The sequence below is a fragment of the Fukomys damarensis genome, unplaced genomic scaffold (assembly GCF_012274545.1).
Source record: "Fukomys damarensis isolate Sample0158 unplaced genomic scaffold, DMR_v1.0_HiC HiC_scaffold_32, whole genome shotgun sequence".
Classification (NCBI taxonomy): Eukaryota; Metazoa; Chordata; class Mammalia; order Rodentia; family Bathyergidae; genus Fukomys; species Fukomys damarensis.
The window spans coordinates 29,348,857-29,370,605 of record NW_022900944.1 but is presented as its reverse complement, the minus strand read 5'-3'; the positions used below and the strand labels follow the sequence as shown (position 1 = coordinate 29,370,605).

The window sequence follows — 21,749 nt, the reverse complement described above, 5'->3', positions numbered from 1 at the left end:
GTTTCCAAGTCCTTTTCAGAAACATGAAATCCCGTCTGATGTGCTCTCCCATACCATGGTGAAAATTAAATTTGTTTTTCTCTCTTTATTCTGGCCTGGCTGGCAGACCAATCCAGCAATGCACGCACCCAAATGATGGAGAGATGGGCAGATTGTCAGCCACACAAGCTTTTCCTTCCATAAACTCAGCCTGCTAATATTTCCCTGCTCCACTGTGTGTAGAACACAGTGCTGTGTGCTGAAGGGTGAGAGATTTGAGGAAAGGAAGGAGAATCAATGAGTAGTATGTGTGTGTAAATGTAGGAGTGCTTCCCCCTTTGAAGACTATTCCCAAGTATATGCATATAACATAAAAAAATTAACTGTCTTCCACCCAAGGATAAAAGATGGATTAACATGGCCCAGATACTGTTTGCATTATTTCTTGTGATAATTAGAAAGAATTTGTAAAGAAAAATATTTTTAAATGAGTACTATTGCTCAGATTTTTTTTCTTTCTGTTGATGCCACACTCCAAGAAAATGTTTGGACATGAGAGAGAGAAAATTATGAATAAGGACACATCTGTTTGAGTTTTCCTATAAATGTTCAACTTCTGGGTGCTTTTCTTGGACTTTGGAAAAAGTACTTTCATAATTCTTGGTACACGTTTACATACAAGGTATTCTACAGGAATAATCCTATAAGGTAGATGTTATTAGGATCATAGTGCAGATAGAAATGCTCAGGTTTAGAGAGACCAGGATACTTTCCTGAAAACACACTGCTGCCTTCATTAGACCCTCAAATTCCTCAGTCGAGAATCTGAGCTTTTATTTCTACCTGGAGTTTTATTGCAGTTCAATGATGGTTAATGCAGATATTTTCAACTGCAATTGTTTTACTATTCTCATGTACAACTTGTTGGGAGTCAAGGTAATATTTGTAATGCTGACCATTGTACAGCCCCTGCTTCTAAGGCATCCCCATTTCAGCTTCCGCAGCCAGCCAAAGAAAAAAGGAAATTGAAAGTTAAATGAAGTCCCTAAAGGGCGTTCACCATGCCCCAAGGGATATTTGCTTTGTTTTATTTGTTAGATTTAAAACAAAACAAAAGGACAAATGTTCCTCCCCTCTGGGTCCCAGCACTTGTCTTGGTTTTAATAGTGGTTCCATGAATAATGAAAGAGTTTCCAACTTGTCTGAAAACAATCCCGACATCAAAGAATCACACCAAGATGAAGCCCCAGTGTGAGCTTTCTTCCCCGAGAGTCCTAAACTTTGTCCTTGGCTTCCACAGGGTCTCGCTCCCCTGAGTGCTGTCCAGTGCTCTCCATGGATCAGGAGTGGCATCTCGACCAGCATCTGGCAAGTATCACAGAGGCAGGACCCAGTCCTCTTGCTCAGACCTGAGGGCAGACACTAAGCTTTAATAAGGTCCCCAGGGACTTGCACATTACCGTAGCAGAAGCACCTTTTGGCAAAGAGCAGGACTTACCTCCTTGCCCTGGGGGGCCAGGGTTCAGAATTAGGGATTAGTAAAGTGAACTCCTGGTACAAAATTTCAGAGAGAGCTACAAGACGGTCATGCTATACCTAATTTAAATATTTAATGCTATATTTAAACGCGTCACTTAAATATTTAATGCTATACTTGTTTTTTTAAAAAATTAAAAATACATTTGGACATCTGTAGTGCCCTTCCTTCTGGATCTTTGGGAGAGAAGGCAGGAGAAGCTGGTGGAAGTCTGGGAGTTGGGGTTTGTTTTTCCTAAATCTGCGCAATTTTTAGCCAGTGAAATTGCAATTGAGTCATTCCTGTTTTAATCCTCATACCTACATCTTATTGGATTTTCAATAACTTGTTGTACACAAATAATTTAGCATGGTAATCTGAACACTTAAGCCCCAGGTGCAGTTCACTTGGCTGGTGTGAGTCATACTAATGATGATGTGATGCAGATTAGTGTGAGTAAACTACAGCTATGTGCGGGGTACACGACATCAATCGACTAATTTTTTTTGAGAGGTCTTATGTGAGAGGGAGCATTTTACTCTCCTTTTTATAGATGAGGGAATGATAAATTGTCTAAGGCAATACAGCTAGTTATTAGGGAAAGAAGGTTTCAACCTGAGGAGACTTGCCTCAGATCTGATTCTTTACTTCTTCTCCATCTGTAGTACTTGTAGAACACATAAAATTAATTTGCGGGGTTCAAGATTCTAAAGCAAATGTATCTAACCCTTTTCTTCTTCCACTGTCTGAGTATCGCGTTGGTAAATATCTTTACTATGAAAATCTGCTCTTTGACATTTTTAGGTTAATGTGCTCTTTAAAGCAATTAAATGAGAGTTATTGATGGGAGACATTACTTGAAATTTGGCTTCAATTTTCTTTGGAACTGGGCAAGGAGGAGAGTGGGGATGGCATCAGTTCGGGAGGAGATAGGTATTTCCAGGCCCTCGCTGCTATACAAGGCCCCCTGCAACCATTATGGGATGGATTGTTGCAGGCAGGTGGCCCCATCCCTGAGTCTGCTTCTGCTCTGCCTGATCTGTGGCTGTCCCTGCCCTTGCTTGCATCTGTGTGGGACTCATTAGCAGTGGGTGTGTGTCTCACCACAGTGGCTCATTCACAGGGCTGCTAGTGGTGCCAGGGATCAGGGCCGCCTCTCAGGCTGTCCAGAACAAAGCTGGCTGAGTCCTCCCATAACCCTTTGGTCCTCAGTTTTCCCACATGAAGTGTCCTGAGATCGAACAGAGAAAGGGCTCCTCGGAGATGGCCTCACCCTGGCTGGACCCTGTGTCTTACGGAAGACTGTAAGTAGCCAACTGCTGCACAATGACCTTCGTGATGGTAGAGTGAGTAGGCACTGGATTGATCAGGCCTGGTCTCTCCATCTGCCAGCGGGGTGCAGGTGCCAGTTACACTGCCCAGGCACGGACAAGGGATGGGAATGGTGGCATCGAGATCCTGGCAAAGGGGCCTGGCTTTTGTAGACACAAGCTTTAGGTTGGCAAGGCACTTTTATTTTTGTCCTGCCTATGCCCTTACAGCTGCCGGCTTGATATGCGTTTGCTGTTTCTACACTTTCTGCTTGGGTGGGTTGCGATCATCATTTAACTCAGGGATTGTTTTACTCCAGCTTGGTCACTGCAGCTAGAGCTGTGGCTCAGTGGCTTTGCCTAACTGTTGATCTTCCATCTTAGGAATTTCGGAAAGTTTGTTCTGTTGTATGGGTGAGAGAAATGGTGTGTATCGGTCCCGGTGCCAGATTGTGGAGTCTGGGGACACGTGCTCGGGGCCCTGTTTCCATCTTCTGCCTTTGTCTGGTCTCCTCCTCATTAAATCTTCCTGTGTCTGTGGAGTTGACTACCAATTGGTGTCTGACCTAGTTACAGAGCCACTGTGGAACCTTTTCTTCGCTCACCAGAATAAATGGATCATAGCGCTTTGTTCCTTGTGTTTCTAAGTGGACTCTGTTATTTCAGAGTCCCTTTACCTCCTTGGGTGTGAATATGCATATAGTTATGTATGCATGTTTATATAAATGTGTGTGTGTGTGTGTGTGTGTGAGGGAGAGAGAGAGAGAGAGAGAGAGAGAGAGAGAGAGAGAGAGAGAGAGAGAGAGAGAAAGCTGTGCAGCTGCCTAAATGAATCTGGCACTTTCTGTTGCTATATTGGGACTTTGCTTTTGGAAAAGCATCCTATGGCTTTGTAGGGAATAGTTAATGGGCTTCCTGGTTTCTTTGCCTTGACCTCCTTTCAGTTTCCACTGGGAGTACTTTCTCTTGAGCAGCACAGGTTGTCACATTTTCTGCTTCTGGAGTCAGTTCTGTTTGCCTCTCTTCTGCCAAAGGGAGCCAGTGAGCTACTCCAAGGACCTTTTGGACTGCTTGCTCAGTGGCTGAAGGGTTCATTCAGGATGGTTACGAGGACAGCACACGCCTCCAGTCGCTCCCTGCCTGGCCATGACTCATGCTTTTGGCTTTGGCCTCTACTGATCTCACAGGCCATGTGGAAGCTTGGATTTTTTCAGCACAAACCAGCGTCTGTGACCTTTTCATCAGCATGTTACCTTGCATTTTAAAAAAATACTCTCCAATCAAACTGTATTTATAAAGTAATAACCAATTTCTTTTACCATTTTAAATTAATTGTATGTACCTAATTGCCAAATCAAAGCTTCTAATCAGTATGAGTTAATCAGAGTTAACACTCATCTATTTGCTGAACACCTCCTATATGCCTGACCTATGGCAGGGGCTGAGAAGAGAGAAGTGAACGAGACTCCATCTTAGAGGGGGTTTCCAATGCATAATAGTATTCTTGTTAACTCATTTTAATTGGGGCAAAGTTTATTGAGCACCAACTGTGTGTTTGGAGTGATGCCCAGGGTCTTATGTGTATTACCTCCTTAAATCTTCCAGCAGATTAGAGCAAATCAGACAGTAGAGATGACATTTTTTTAAAACGAGGAAATGGAGTTTGTTGACCTGAGTGGAGTCACTCTCTCAAGTGACACGTGTAATTACAAGACAGAAGCAAGATTGGAACCCAGGATTATTGGATGCTAACCCTTCTCCCACGGAGATTACAGTCACCAACTCCTTGTACTTTCCTTTCTCTTTCCTACTGTGTTGGGCTTGATTTTGTAGGCAGGAGGAGTACCTGTGCTCTCTCCCTGCTCTGTGGCATCTGGCTTAGTCTGAAATCTTGACTCTGAATGAGTTTATTGCCTAATAGCATAACAGGACTTCTAGCTCTTCAAGACAGTGAGAGTACTGACCTCATGATTGGTTAGTTGGGGAAACTGAGGCCTTGAGTGGCAAAGGGATTTGCTCATGGATACACAGTCTCAGGGCCTGGCCTGGGGCACTGCCACCCTGATCTGCAGGCCAGTTGTGTCAGTCATAACACATTACCTTCTTATTGGCTAATTTATTCTGTGCTAAGGCAAATCTCAAAAGTTCTCCTTGCTAATTCTCTCCAGGCTTGAGGCAAGAACAGCTAAACTTATATACAGTGCAAAATCATTAGAGGAAGGAGTTTGGAATTGCTGATCACTGCATCCCAGGCCCTAGCACAGTCCTGCCTATACCAGTGGTGGTCTGCTAGAGTGGATTTGGTGAATGTGCTGGATAAAATGAAGTACTCCCAGGAGCATCCTTCTCATGCCCCTGCTCTCAGTTTGGTAGTTACTGACCTCCCTTCTTGGATTCTTTCAACACCGGAAAGTATTTCAGACTCAAATTGATGGTATCAATATTTAATTTGACACCTCGATGATCCCGTCACTTAGCACTGTAAACTATTTTCCTGTTTCTATTTAGGAATAAATTGGCTTGTTCTCTTGGCAGCTCTGGGTAGAGTAGTTTTTCCTGGCTGGTTGAGAAAGCCGTAGAGAGTGCTTCATTTTGGATGGGGCCCGTTCAGATATCTGCCCTGCAGAGGAAATGCTCTGTGTCGTGGGATGAAATTTTGTAGTGTGACAAATTTAAGCAATGAGAAAGAAGAGAAAAATTTCACTCAGTTCATTCAATTTGACTCATAAAATGTCTTCATAGGCCTCCTTTCTTCCTGTGTACCACATGGGAACATTTTGATATCATTGCCTTTGGAGTTGAGATTTCATGTCATGGTGAGCCACGCCGAAGTCGCCTCCTGTGTTTGTCCATGTGGTTCTCCAATTCATGGATCTGCAACCTTGGAGAAAGCCGGCAGGAACAATGCTGAGTTTACTTAAAACTTTTTCTTATTACAGCAAGGCATTTGTGATTTTATGTGAATATAAGGCTATAATTCTTGGCAATCTGGGTAGAATAGAATGGGATTATTAGAGTAATTGTGATACCTACAAGTCCCTTGACATAAGTCAGTTACTTCATTTTCAGTCAGACTGTGAAAGATTTAATATTTCCCCAATGACAAAAAAATCCTCGAAACTCGCATCAGGAAATCTAGAATTAATCAACATGAGAATTCTTTTTAGTTCATTTTTTATTTTTATAATTTAAATAAATAAGATGGCTTTGAATGCAAGCATCTTTCCCAACTGCTAGGAGCATTTTCCTCATCTCTAAAGATGGGTAGCTTTTTAGCTGGAAGACAAAACAGCACAAATTATGAAAAATTAAAATGAACTGCTTAGGAAAGCTAACATAGTCTATAAAGTTTCTTTGTGAAAAACAAGTAGGAAGGCAGAAAATTCTTCATGTAAATCTGCATGCTTTCAGGTCAAACCTGTTAGGATTTGTTCCCTAATGAAGTTACAGGGTTTAAGGCAATGAGTCTGAACAAAGGGCCTGGTAATGAGCTGACTTCCAAGAGAAGGTTGAGAGAGATTTCATTAACTTTGTTTGAGTCATAATTTGGCAAGGTCACTGGCAAGTCTTCTTAAGCCACTGCAAATAGATGATCTCATAGATCTAAGCCTGCCGTCATCGTGCCTGCCTTTGCTTTTCTTTAGTCATGTCTTACTCTAGTAGCTTTCTAGTTCTTTTTGCCCACCTGCCTCCTCTGTAGCTCTTTATTTGCTTTGGCAAGATGCTGGCCCCTGGCTTGCTGAGAAGAGAGGGGACACAAGAAATTCCCAGACTCCCCACTCAGCTGACATCTTTATCTTCAGGCTCTCTTCCTCTTTCCCTTCCCTTCCTTCCTTCCTTCCTTTTTCAGCTCTTAATTTTCTTCCCTTCTTTTCTCTTTCCTTCACTCTTTTCTTCTTTCTTACCATTACATGACCCCCAATTCCATGAGCTTATCTTTGCAAACTGACTGTACACAGATAGATATATTTGATATGACATAATTGTACAAGTAGAAAAATGAATAAATATATACAGTTAGAGCTATGGAGAAAAGCTCTCCAGCAAGAAAAGCAAATGTATTTGTGTAGCCCCTACTGGCCTTACCAGGGCCTGGCGCATCATAGATGCACAGAAAACATTTGTTGACAGAATAAATGGTTGACAGAGATGAAGCTGCAGTGAGCCATGTGTGTGTGTGTGTGTGTGTGTGTGTGTGTGTGTGCGCACGCGCACGCAAACACAAAAAGTTGAGAAGGTAACAATTAGGAGCTAATATTGGATCAGAGATTGAAAAGATAAGAGATTTATGAACAAGAGAAAAGGGAAAGATACTGCATTCAGAAGAAAGTGTAGCAATGAAGGAAATGGAATGAAGTAACAGAGCAAACTGAGGAAAATGATTCTGGTTCAAAGAGGGATGGGCTCAGGGGCAGCACAGGCCAGCTGAGACTTGCAGATGAAGGCCTTTTGCTGAGGGCAGAGTGGGTGGTGGTTGGACCAGAAGCTCCGTGCTCAGATGACCGAGGTGTTGTGTTATGTTATGTTATGCTATGGTGTTACACCAAGCCAAATGCTAGGGTAACTGGACCTCTCTGTCTCAGACATTCAGTCCACGTGACAAGGGACTTCAGACAGAGCCTGGACTGAAACATGGTTTGGTTATTGTTAGCAGCAGACGAGGCTGAGCCAGGAAGAGGCCAGAGCTTCGAAACCGAGAGAGGCAGGGCAGGCTGGCAAGGCAGACACAGAGCAGCTCTGAGGAGGATGAGCCGGCTCTGCTTTCCTCCTGGCTCCTCTCCTCTGTCCTCTCTCTCCCTCACCCAAGGGAGAGTTGGTGTCCACATGGCCAGTGTTGCTATTGTGTGCCACCCACTAATGTATTTCCATGGCAGTTACTCTGTGGGTGCCGCTCTTTTGTCCTATTATGGGTTGTCGCTGTGAACACCAGTGGGAAGAGTCACGTGCTGTCATCTATATCTGCGATGGCCTTGACCTGTTTGGAGACCATTTGTAATGTTACGGACTCGTGCCCGTTGTGTGTGCCTATCCTCAGATGTGATGCTGTTCTTGACACTATATGACTTCAGAGCCCAAGCTTGGCATAGGATCGGCCATTAAAATCTCTTCACGCTATTACTTCTCCTTTTTTGTTTTTTTGTGATGTAAAAAGAGACCGTTTTTATATTGTGAGCCTCTTTGTAGGTGGTCTTACAATTCTTTCTGGAATACAATGGATTCGTGAAATGCGTGACATGAATTAGACGAGATGGGGCGCGTTCAGGGTGGGATGGCCGTGACTGCATGGCATGAACATAGGGATAATGTAAGGCGGATTCTGGGCCCAGTGAGTTTTCTCTTAGTTTCTTCTCCAAGAAAACCTAGTTTCTTAGCGTTATTACAGTCTGCTCCTAACTCTGTCACCAGATAAGGATTGGTTTTTGTCTGCCCCTGCAATTCTTCCTCTGTCCTGGGACAGAAATGCCATTGCAGCCCTTCATGCACCTGCTCTGATGCGTGATGTTAAGGAGGCTGCCATGCAGAGACTCTGGGATGTGTGATGGCGGTGGCATCTGTGGCTGCTGAGCGCCCCACCCGCTTCCCACCCGGGCCCCAGTCTTCCTGTCTGTGGTGTTCACAGGGATGGATTAGTGCCCTCCAGCCACTCAAGCTTCAATTCTCAATGTCTGGGTGCTCCTTGCGTTGTTATCCACTTAATGTTTTCTTTCAACTCATTCTCTTTTACTTAAATAGTTTTGAAGGAAATCATATTACTATCATTGATGGAAAACCAGTTCTTATCATCAGAAATATGACGCAGTCCCCCAGATAGATATAATTAAAGGGAAAGGCTGTGATGCATGCCACTCTGAGCCTGGAGTCACTGCACAGACTTCCCTTTGGCAAAATTAGCATTTGGAGAGAATCAAGAGGCCACATCCCTACATCCAGATTCATTGTCATTTCATGCCAATAATAACTAAACCAATGTATTAGACTATGTAATGTTAGATATTATGCCTATTTTTAATTAGGTCTCTGTTACAGAACAATGCTATTTTTTTGGTTTGCTTTATAAAACAGGGTCTCAGTTGTATAGCCAAAGTTATTTTCAAACTTGAAATCTTCTCACTTCGACCTCCTAAGTGCTGGGGTTACAGGTGTGCACCACTCTACCTGGCCAATGATAACTTTTTGATGTTATCTAGTGAGCAATGACTCTGTGCCAGAAACAGCAGTATAATTTGTACACGCTTTCCTTTGCTTCAGCGCAGCTCTGTGAAGTGTTCTAGTGCCCATTATTTACAGATAAAGAAGCAAAGTCCTAAGTCACAGAACTGATGAGCATTAGAGCCCCAAGTTGGAACCCGTCTGTTAGAATCAGAGATCCTCATCCCAGCAGAAACCAAAGTCTGTCTGACTCCACAGCCTGGCCCCTCCTTCCCTCTCTCACTACTTGGGAGGTGAGAGGCTCTCTTGATTTTCCTGCATTGGATCCTGTAAGCTTTTCCTAATATCACCTTTTTGTCAGGGGTCTGAAAACTGGCTTTGCCTACAGGTTACCCCCAAAGCTAAAGCATAGCCTCCCACACCTTGTCCTCAACATCTTTTTCATGTACGATGTCCCCTAAAGATGGTCTTCACTGTGGTACTGAATTTGGCCCATGATGGCACAGACTTGTTCTGAATGTTGAGTGCTCTGCATTCAGTATTTCCTAAAGTGTGAGCAGAACAGTGCCATTGGCAAGTGAAATGTTTCAGCCAGGGGGAGTCATTCTTCCAATTACGAAATCCCATAAACAGCGTAGGAAAGAACCTTAACATCCATCAAAACTACCTTTGTACCTAATGACAAATTAGTAATTTACTGGATAAAGAATATGATTTAAATATTTCCAGAGGAGAGGAATAGCTTCTGAATAGTATTTGTGTGTGTTTGTATCTACAAATACACATATAGATACTGTATCAATATCTGTTGATCTATATCAGATTGTTGCAGCCATCAAAGCCAACCTAGAAAAAAGAAAACCTGCCTCAGAGTTCAGCCTAGTTTTTTGGCTGAAGCTACTTAGTGAATTTTGTAGCAGCAGACCTCCCAGAGCCTCTGAGCCTCTGATTTGAGTAATCTTTTCCTGTCAGACCAGGACTGCTTGCTACTTCCACACAAACTATCCAAGTTCAGTCTACAATGATTCAGCTCTGCACAACTGCACATGATGTATTGTTTTTTTTTTCTACTTTATTCTCAGTTCTTACAATGAAGTCAGTAGAATTAGACATCACATTTAAATATTCAAGGAAGTTTTTTAAAACTTACAAGAAAAAGGGTCAATGGACCTTAGAGGATGTTGTGCTTGTGTACTGGAGGTAAATTGAGGGGTCCAACTTCAATACAACTTTCTGTGAGGATATAGATTCTTAATATGAGCACGTGGACTTTTCCTGACATCTTCAAGAAAATCAAAATCTGGGCCTACTAGTGCACAGTGTTATGCCAACAAGGTGCAGCAAACCAAAACGGAGACATTTTAATGGCCTGCTTCTCCCGTGGAGCCTGAGTGAATCCAGTATACTTAATGAGGTGCGAACAGGATGCTGAGTGCCCACCAGACCCCACCCGGGCGGTGGCCACATTTGAATTTGTGCCTGGAGAAAATTACAAGTCCTCACTCAATCACTGCCACCCCTCAGAAGCTGCTGCACCCAGGTGAGAGCATAGTGTCAGCGGCTTTATCACTTACTCCACTGTCTTGCTCAAAAGTTATGCTAGAGCATTTCATTTGTACCTTTGTCTGTTGGATAGATGGGGCGGGCGTGGGTACCCTATAAGATTTTTGTCCTTGTGGAGCTTATAGAAAAGTTGAGTTTTCTCAGCTTGTTTCTTGAGAATATCTCAGAAGAGGCAAATTTAAAAAGTGATATCTTTTAAACTAAATTTTACATGTTAAGAAGACAACCTTGTTTTACCTTGAGCAACCTTGTTTTGTTTCTTTCTAGGCATAAAGTCCTAAAGAGAATTTTATATTACTGTACCATAAATCCATCCTGTTGGTATAGACTTGGTATGGATGGTGCAGTTGACTTTCTTTGCTGTGAGAAGGTAGTAGCAGTCTGTGTGTGTTTTGATTACATAGCAAAAGATTTGCAGTGTTTATCTGAGAGCAACTCTTCTCTGACTGTGAATATGGAGATTTTCAGCCTCCAGAAGTGACCAGTGATTCGATTCCTTGATTGATTGGAAGTTGCCCAGATTTAATTAAATATTAGTCTTTCTCAGGTGGTCAAAGTCTATTCTTCATTATAATTGTGGTTGTCACTTGCTAATGGCTACTTTCTTTGAGTAGCTCAGCAGTCTGGTAAAGTGATATAGCTCTTAGCCATTTTTTAAAAAATCACTGGACCACTTCCTTAAATAAATGCTTAATTTATGTCTGAAGCATGGAATTGGGCAAATTTCTATAGAGTCCAATAGTTCGAGTCTGAATTCTGGCTCTGTTGGTTATTTGGTTTGGGAATGAAGGCCCCTTTAACTCCTCTTTTTAAACCTCAGTTCTCTAACTGTGAAATTAAGAAAATCACAGGATCTGACTTAAAAGATTGTCGCAAAAGTGAAATATATATTATGGAAAGTACTTACACTAGTACCTGACACATTACGAGTGCTCAAAAAAAATTAGCAATTTTCATTGCCTATTTGGATTATGTTATGTCTAAGCAACACCCAGATCCTGGGGATGTAGATGTGCTGAGAGTTCATACCATGTCTGTATGACTGCAATTATGCCTTAAGTCAGTAAAGGTGATTCAGTGCTTCCATTGGCAGGTGCAATGATTGGGAAATATTGACGCTTTTTCCAACTTCATATTTACACAAACATATTCATTAATGCCAGCTATCTGCTCATTTCTGTGGCTTTTCTTGTTAATAACTGTTTGTTTGCAAAATAATAGCCTACTTTACTGACTTTAACTATTTTAGAAAACAGCAAACAGCACTGCACTGCATTTATCAAAGCTGAATAATTTGGGCCAAGAGAGTACATCATAACAGTCCTTGGAGACAAATCACAAATTATACCTATCATTTGACATTAGGTAGATAAAATGGCAATAGATATTATCAGTCTTTTAAAATTAAGAAAAATATATAGTTTTCTGGTTGCTCTCTATTTACCTACTACAATACATTGATTACTCCTAATAAGCTTGCCTTGAAGAGGTTTAGCAGTATACTGACTTGGGGCAACAAAAACAAATATAAAGTTGGGCATGGTGGTGCATGCATATAAATCCCAGCAGCTGGGAGACTGAAGCAGGAGGATTGTGAGTTTGAGCCCAGCTTGGTCAATTTAGCATCTTAGTGAGACTAGGCCTCCAAATTAAAAAGGGCTAGGGATATAGCTTAGTGCAAAAGCCCTGCATTCATTTCTCATTCTCCCAGTACTGCACACACACATGCACACACAAAGAGTATAAGATGTGATTCTAACTCACAGTTAGTTCACAGTTTTCTGGGATGCAATGTCCAAAGGGGCAGATAACCGTAACAACAGAGCTCTGCAATTGGGGAAATCAGAAGCAGTGATGTACCCTGAAGTTATCCTAAAGCTCTTTGAGTTCACACCAGGAAGTGAGGGGAAACTTTCCCAAAGTTACATTGGCAGCACCTGGACCTGGAGGAGTTCAGGTTGGGGAACAGAGTGTGTAGAGAAGATCACAGGTGCACGCTTGTGAGGGATACCCTAAAGCGGGGCTTACTACCACAGAGGTGAGGTGGGCAGAGGAGGCTGGCTGCAGAATAGAGAGGCATCCATGGGCTGAGCTAATGAATGCTGGGATCTCAATCCAACAGGAAAGGATTTGGGGTTATCATATTTAATTAATATACCGTATAAACTGGCCACCCTTCTAGGTAGTGACTTCTGTCAAGAGAGAATTTCTGTTTTGCCGTGTGCATTATTATTATTTTTCATTCATGCAAAGAGACAAGCAAAATAAACCATTGAAAAAAGATAAATATTAGGAGCATATATAGCTGTGTACATACTGGTTGCTTTGTTTGAACCCCAGTATTCTTTCTAAACTCACTTTCAGAACTTGACTGTGTTAATTCTGTTAGCTTTCCACCTCCAAAAACAAACAAGCAACAGCTATATTTAAAAAATCTTCCCAAGTTAGAGGTAAAATTTGTGATACTTTAGGGCAAAAATAAAAATGTGTTTTCTTCTATGTGTTCTCAGGCTGTATAATCATATACATAGACGTAATGTTTATATCCAATTTTTGTAGTGGTTGTACTTAGATTTTTTTCCTCTTTATTATGATTTTCATCACTTTTTTTAAATGAGAAGAAGAATCATCAGCGTAAAAATGGCAGGGACTTTGCAACCTGGGATATCTAGATGGGAATTCCCATTGTGCTAATTAGCTTGGTTATCTTGGGTAAGTTCTTTATTTCTCTGAGGTCCACTTCCCTCTTCGTTTGAGAGGTAAGAGTGGAATAAGCCAAGTCCTCTTCTCTCCCATCCTGTTGAGGATATAAATGTAAAAAGCATGCATGTAGAAGCGCCAGGGCAGGAATATCAGGGACATATATGCAAATGGAGCTTTTGGTGTGGCCATATGTTAAAGAGAAAGTAAAACTTCATAATTTGGGTAAGAAATAGGAATAAAATGTAAAGAGTAGCAGGAGGTTTGCTCACATGCTAGGTGACTGTTTGTTTATTCATTTCCCAAAGATATTACAAAGGCTGTGAATATTTATTTAGTTCTGCTCCCAATAGCCTTTCTAATAGGGAATTATTTGGGTACAACGAAAGACATTTGTAAATGCGGCTGATAAGACTGGCATTGGACAAGGAGTGTTTTGTTGGACACAAGAATTCTATTATCCTTGGCTTCAGTTGTCAAGTGCCCAGGGAACCCAGAATTTATGGTGGCAGCACAATGGGCCTTTCAGGGCTCGGCGAAAGAGCTGTGAGATCCTGCTCCCCGGCTTTTCAGGGCTTCTAATCTTTTTATCGGGCCAGGACAATGCCGGATTCAGCTGCTGCCTGAGCCTCCTGACTGTCCATTGGCCGTCAGGTATTGTGCAGTAATTACCATGGTGACAATGGACTCGCTCTACGCCCGTTCATCGGTGCTTTGGAAAATGACGAAGGTTGTCACTTTGTATTAGGTGCTTCTAAAGGCACAGCTTACTTAGGAAAAACTACTGAAGAGAAATAAAGATAATCATGTTAAGAGTTCCATTTAAAAGGCTGCTGTGTCAAATCCATTTGGAGCCCAGGAATGCTTTATGGATGTTCCCCTGTAATTGCAGTAGGATGTTGGGCATCATAGCCCAGGACTGGCAGCAGAGCAAGCCTGAGAGCTTATACAGGGAGGAACGAGCTATGGGCAGCTGGCTGCCCTTAACCACACACTGAGAACAGAGGTCTAAGCTGAGCCAGTGAACTTGAAAGGATCTCTCAACTTCTCTGAGACTCAGTTTCCTTATATGAAAGAATGATGTGGAAAATACTTATAGATGAATATTAACTACATGACCTATGACTGTATATTAACATATGCAGCTACACCAATATTGATTCAATATAAATGCTCATACATCTACCAAAGGGCATTCCAGGCATACAGGAAAAGGTAAAACACTTAATCATGCAAAATTGTAAAAGCTTAATGTATACCTTATTATATTCACAGCTATTGGTTGCTGTTGAGTGAAGTGTTGCATTTATTACCAATATTCTTCACAACAACCCTCCAACATAATTATCATATTTATTTTGTAACATGCAAACCGAGGCTCAGAAAGTTCTTGTTTGCCCAAAGTGACACTAGATAGAAGAGGAAAAGCCTGGATTTTAAGTATTTTTCTCTCCTACTGATAGCTTACTGGTTCTCCTATCATTTTTTTTTTAAATTCATAATCTACAAAGCTATCTTACAAAATATGCTTCAACATATGGTTTTGGAACTTTGGAGATAACAGGAAGAAAAACACCCAGTGGCAATTATTAATTGAGTTTAATCATCACTTTAACAATGTTGAGAACATGTGACACCCCAAAGAGGAAGAAACTCCTTTCTGCAGATACCCAGGGTCTGCTGCTGCACACGTTCAGCCCCTTCTACTGCGGGCTGAGCAAGTGAAGCACAGAGTGCTGTCAACAAACCTACTTGGTATTTCTAGACTGACAGAAAAGTACATGGCCATTGCTCAACCTCTTTGCCTAGTAAATGTTTCAAAAACCATTTTTTAACTTATTTATACATTAAAAATATATGACCATGTAATCAGAGTTTGTCTGAATCTGTTTCAAAGTAAATATCCTGTTGTATCATTGTAACAAATAGTAGAAAATACTTTTAACCACATACCAGAGAAATACACGTAATTTGCCCTAGGTTTTATGGTGGGTTCTTAAACAGGCATAAAGGATTGTTCTTGTTGATTAAAAATAATGAGGCTACCTCCTCACCCTGTGCACTGAGGCATTTATTACTTAGTCCATCTGCAAAAAGGAGCTGCCACTGCCTCTACAAGCAGCCTTGTCCCTCTCAGCGGAAACTCTCATAATTAGCCCATCACCTCAGTCCGCCTTGTCCAGGAGCATGTTCACAGTACACGCTGACACAGGTCTAGGCATTCTGAAGCACACATTGATGGGATAAATAAAGTGGGTCTTTTTTTTTTCTGAAACAGGGTCATGCTTTGCAGTTCAAACTGGCCTTGAACTCACAGTGCAGCCTGGGCTGGACTCAAACTCATGGCGATCCTCCTGCCTCAGCCTCTCATGTGTGGGATTACTGGCGTGCACCACCACTCTTGGCTGGAATGTTTTAATGTAATTCATATATTCTTTCAGCTGACTCTCTCCTCTCTACTGACAGCACATATTGTTGGTTTTGGCTGTGCTGTGGGCAATGACCCTGGCACTCACACATCTGGTCTGGCTGAGCCCACATTCTAGGAGAGGATTCATACTTACATATCTTCAACCCAAGGAGCAAAGATCCAAAGAGGAAAATCAGCAAAGAGAGGGATATTGTTCTCTATGTACTGAGCCTTCCATACCTTCAGAGCTGAGCAAAAAGTAGCTGCTACCATCCAACCCACATCTTTCCTGATGTTTCTTCTTGATTTTGGTATCTGCACCAGTATTCCCCCTTCTCACTTTATCCCTTTGGCTTCACGGTGTTCTTACTCTCTTACTCCTGATTTTTCAGTCTCTCTGAAATAACACATGGTGTGTAGTGTCTGTGCTCTGAGAGGCTCCATCCTGTGAGCAGCCTGGCACAGCGATGGAAGTGGCTGCTGGGGGCCAGTGATGTTGGACTGGAAAATGTCTGTGATGGTGTGCAGACCTTGAAAAAACAGAGGAGACTCCTGAGAGTAGGGAGGGGATGAAGGGGCAGGGACAGACAGCAAGTCTGGATAGTAGCTTCCGAGCTCAGAAGGGAACACATGACTCTAGGGCCAAGGGAGTTATAAACTTTGGGGCAGATGAGGAAAGTGAACATTCCCATCAGGAAGAACTATGCAGAGCCAGAGCTTTAGCAAAGCTGCCCTGCCCTAGGAGTATCGCTGTGAGTTCGAGACCAGCCTGGGCTACATAGTGAGTTCTAGGTCAGTCTCAATTGCATAGTGAGACCCTGTCTCAAAAAACCAAACCAAACCAAACCAAACAAAACAGCTGTCCTGCCCTCCCAGGTTCATCAACTCTGCTAAAAGCACAGGGGCAAGTGAGAAGGATAATACTTAGTCTTTTCTAAGACTCATAGTATAGTTGAGGGACAACATTCTTTACAGCCACTTTTGCAAAGGTTTGTAGTAATTTGAATCTATAAACAATTTTCCATCCTTTTTTTTTTCTTTTCTTCCAAGGACTTTAATTATCTATCCCCTCTTGGGTGGAAGAAATTTTACAGGAGACATTTTATAGAGCAGTAGACAATGCAAGGCTAAGTATGGGTCCAATTCATTTTTAAGGATTTGAGACATAAACTTAAAAACATGTTGATCACAGATATGACTGCATTATTAACATATTAGTCCAGGGAAGGAAGATGGAAGAAACATTGTCTGCTGACATCATCTCTGCTGTATTATGACCCTATCTCAGGTACTATTGGCTGTATAACTTCGGCAAAGTCTTGTGCTTTTGAGTTGGAGGGCAGCAGACAGGATTTGTTTAACTTTTTTTTTTGGTACGGGGGATTGAATTCGGGACCTTGTGCTTACAAAGAGGGTGATGGAACCACTGAGCTAAATCCCCGGCCCCAGCAGACAGGATTTGTGATGCCTGGGATGGTTATGGAAAGATAACATATTGTTGAGGCCCTGGCAAGTGTCTCTTTCATCCTCATTTATAATGTTCCAGTTATCTATTGCTAGCTAACCTTCCATCCCCAAATCCACTTTATAACAACAAATTGGTTTATAACATTTATATTTTATAGTTCTGAGTTAGGTGAATTCATTTAGGAGGTTGTCATATGGTATCTCTTATGCTGCATTATTGGATAACTGGAGTCACATGAGATTTTTGACACAGTGGAGGTCCAAGATGGCACCTTCACTCACCTGTCTGAATAGGGCAGTTGGAGATGGGTGGGCATCTCTCTTCTTCCCTCCCTGTCTATCTATCCAGAGAGAGATAAAGTCAGAGAGTTTCTTTATAGCACCATGGTGTAAGGGTAGTCAGACTACTCCAAAGACAAACCAGCAAGCACAAGACAGGCTACAAATTTTCCGCATTAATCATCTCAGGCCGTGATAACAAAATACCACTGATTGGAGTAGCTTAAACAACAAGTATTTTTAGGTTTTACAATTTGTAGCCTGAGAAGTCCTGAGAGGCTCGTGTGATGTCATCTTTGCAATGTTTCATAAATTATCCAGGGCTGGTTCAGGTTCACAGAGAAGGGGACACACGAGGTTATGAGTATCTAAGTATGTGGTTTGTTGGTGGGACCATTTCTGCTGATTGGATACAGTACATAATGTGGTTGCCAAGTAGGCTCCTTCTTTATCCATTATGCATTGTGTGAACTTCTCTGCATGACTTTTCCTTCTCAATCACATGTGCATCAGGAAATAATCCTAGTGTCCTTCTGGCCTTGTCTTGTTGGGAAGAGAAAGACAGACAATTGTATTGTTCTTGCTACAGTTACCAAAACAAACATGCTATGATAGGATTTATCCATAGATCTACAATAAAGAAGGGACTTCTCTGTTTGTTGTTTTGTGGAAGTTATGTTGAGTAGAAGTTACATGAACGCAAGATGAGGCAAAGAAAAGTGGATTTGGGGAGAAATGGAGTACAATAAATACAGTCAAGGAAAGAGATCATTTCAGTCCTCGGTACAAGCTGAGTTCATCCTAGAAGGCAGAAACTCTGGAGATGAAGGACGTTCAAGAATTCGTCTCCGCTGTTGTGTTAGCGAAGATGCGCCAGCAGCACCTTCCCTGGTTCAGTGCCTCAGCTTTCAAAGACGACAGCTGTTTAGCCACTCCATGTACTTCTCTTAGTTCATTCAACAAATATATGAACAGCTGCTTTGGGCTAGGGAATGTGTTAGACGCCTCGGTAGATGTGAAGATGAATCAGACCAGAACCCAGGCAGAACACAGTCCCACACAGCACATCCGGAGTGTGGAGCCGTGAGAGGAAATGCCACCTGGATAAAGATTCACAGCTTTGTCAGTCTGATGCTCAGACTGAGGATGACATCGCTCATCACCGACACCACTGTTACTCTTTGTTCCTCATTCCTTTTTCCAGGAAGATCTGACAGTTCCAAAACACTGCTCCTCACTTTAGGACTTTGGCTTCAGAATAAAATTTCTCCAAGAAATTATTTCTAAGACTTTACATCTGTCACCACTGATTTATCTTAGTGCTAGAGCAAGTACGTGTAAAGTTAATAAGACAAATAGTTGGATATGTGATATTATTTTTAATCAAAGTATCAGATATATGTATGTATGTTTAACCACCTCTTCCTGGTACCTCTAAAGCCACAAGTTCTTCCCATTGTTCACACAAATGTACTAATTGCTTTATATCTTGTTTGCCTTGACTGTTATCGCCCAAGAGAAAAGTTTGTCTTACGCAGCTGTGTATCCCCATTGTAAAGCAGTGAATCATTCTATTGACTTCAGTCATCTAGAAGTTACTAATTATTCTTTTACTTTTTGCAGAAATCACTGTGATTGTGGCTCGGTGGCCCCGTGACATTCATTCCTGTCATCATCTGTTGAGTGACCAATCAGATGGGTGGAGTGTGTTATAGAAATTGGCAGCAAGTGTCCAATGGGTGAAGAAGGTAAGATGGGCTAACGTTACTGAATGATTCACACATCACTATTTACATGGAGAAAGAAATTATATCTCCAGGGGGCATTCCTCAAACTGGCTTGCTTTGACACAACTACCAAGTCCAAAGTAGAACCTGAGAAGGAAGAAAAGGCCTACCTTCTTGGGCTTAAAGTAATGTGATTATTCAATGCCATCATCATTGGGTTCTCTTTATTGAATACCTATTTTGTGCCAGGACAGGTAAGATAATCTGTTGGAGTGTATAAGCTGTGGAAGAGAGAGAAGAAACTAAAGGCATTGTGCATCTTAAGACTGAGACGATTTATGCATCATTTCTTCCCCTTTTCTTTCTTTTGAAAAATGATTCTTAAAATAAGAACAAGGTGACTTATAACCCGCAAGGCAAAGAGATAGCTAGGAGGCTGAAATGTTCAGAAGTCAAAAGGGAGGAGCTTTGATCATAAGACAGGAGCCTGGATTTTGACCCCCAGACCCTGCTGTACTGTTTACTGTTTGTTTGCCCTTAGTTTAATGAGCATTTTATGAGCCAAAGGGTGATTAGATACTGTGTCTCTAATAGTCTTAAGGTTTAGAATGCTACAAATCCATTTACTTCCCTTCTGTATGGTCATTGGTATCCAGAGCTATTTTTACAGGATAGCTAAACAGCTAGCTAGGAATTTTCTAATGAATCCTGTCAGCATGGCCTTCTCACATGTGGTATTCTAGACCTACATTCTAGATTCTGTCTGTGTGTCTGTGGCTTATGTCCACATTGTCCAATAGGTGCCTTGAATACACAGGTCCAAGGCCAGTCATGATTTTCTCCTCTAAAACTTCACCTTGTCCCTTTTCCCACATTTCCTTGATAAAATCACAATTCATTAAAACCGAAAACATGAGAGGGACGCACCCCTCATGCCTCTCAGTTCCTGATCTCCCAAAGCAGTTGGTTCCTCTTGATTCCTGTTGATTTTACTCTCAGTTGTCTCTGGAATATCTTTGTTTTTCTCTATCTCAACTGTTACCACTCAAACGCAAGCTGAACCCTTTATCTGTCTGCCTTCTTACCTAGATCTGTGGTTCTCTGGAGCAGGATTTATTTTGAGACCACTCCGTCCTCAAATGCTGGCACTATATATTGTCCCAAATATATATATGCAATAATAATTTATTAATCAAGTAAATAGTGGCCTTCAGTATGTATTTTTTCACAGATGATTAAGAGGAGGGACTAGCATAGTCACAGAGGGAAAAGTCATTGTATATAACCTAGCGAGAATTGTATGCTTGCTTTACATCAGACTCTGTCTTTAAAGGTACAACTTTTCTTAATCCTTGCAAAACAAGTAGATACTGTTAAAATCCCAAATTTCATAAATGAGAAAATTCAGTCTTAGAGAAGATAAGTAAGTTGTCTATGGCAGCATGCCATCATTTTCATCCTTGAAATTTCATTAGTGGAGAGTTTGACTTAATCTGGACCTGGTGTTTTTCACCACTCTCCTCTTCTGCCTGTCTTCTGACTGAATCTGCTACATTCTAGACAAAATCATTTCTTCCAAATGATTTTCTTAGATTAATTTAGGGGCTTTCCCTGCAGTTGACACAGCTATTGTAAAAACACAGGGTCATCTCTTGGGGTCAGTGTAGATAAATCTTCTGAGATTTCCCAGGTATTTGATTCTCATCTATTTAGGAATATCTGTTTTGGAAGAAAACCTCAGCTTGAGGAGTCCCCAGATTTTGTTCTCACACCCTGGTCAATATTTGCTAGGGGGAAAAAATGAACGACAACACTTGAGTTGGAAGCAGAGCTGCATTTCCCTGCAAATGCACCAGCATGATTTGGAAATTGTATGACTGTCTCCTTTCATGTTCATATTTATTGCATTCGCTGGCTGTGAAGTCTGGTTCAGCTGTTGAAATGTGTCTCTCCTGTGGATATGCCTCTGAAGGATGATCATCTCATTTCTGCTAAGCCAAATGGGCCTCTTCATTTCATCAGCCCTTTGAGTTCTTCAATAGGATATTTGAGTGACATTTCCTATTTTTCTAGATTATGAGGACAATTAGAATGAGGTTTCAATGAAACAGTGAAAAGTTAAATAGAAAGTACTTGAATTTAATTTCACTTCGAGGAAATCTGTTGGATTTCTTTTTTTACTAGAAATTGAGAATAGCCCATTTTGAAGAGCTTTGCGTAGCTTTTATGCTCAAAGAAAGAGTGAGATATTTCAGCATTGTAGAATAAGCATTGTGTTCAGAGGTTTTTTGGTCAAAGGTCCCCTTTAAAAATAAAGAAAGGTCTGATTCAGATGGAACACACTTTTGGTGGTTCAGGACAAGCTTCTGGTGTTAAGGAGAGTAATTTTGTGCCTATGGAGAAAGAAGAGATCATTCATGCATCTGCTTTAAATCTGGGAAGAACAAAGCATATCTAATTAACAACTTTAGTTCAAGTCTCAGATTCTCGATCCCCAGTCAGGGTGCCAGTTTCTTGATCTGGTATCTCTGACTTGCCACAAACACCGGTACAAACGAAAGGCATTTTCTCTAGCTTTATCCAACTTATAGTCAAGTAGCTCCTTTTCTTCTTTCTTTTTTTTTTTTTTTTTTTTTTTTTTTTTTTTA

The 21,749-nt window shown here is 41.5% G+C and overlaps 1 protein-coding gene across 1 annotated transcript in view; it reads left to right on the top strand.

The window, feature by feature from the left end:
- Positions 1-2,646: 2,646 nt before the first annotated feature.
- Cdh11 (cadherin 11) overlaps positions 2,647-21,749 on the top strand; it is a 105,695-nt gene continuing 86,592 nt past the window's right edge. Inside the window, exons 1-2 of the mRNA XM_010612141.3 lie at positions 2,647-2,799; positions 18,998-19,122. The gene's annotated coding sequence lies outside the window, so the exon portion shown is untranslated. The remainder of the gene's footprint in view (positions 2,800-18,997; positions 19,123-21,749) is intronic.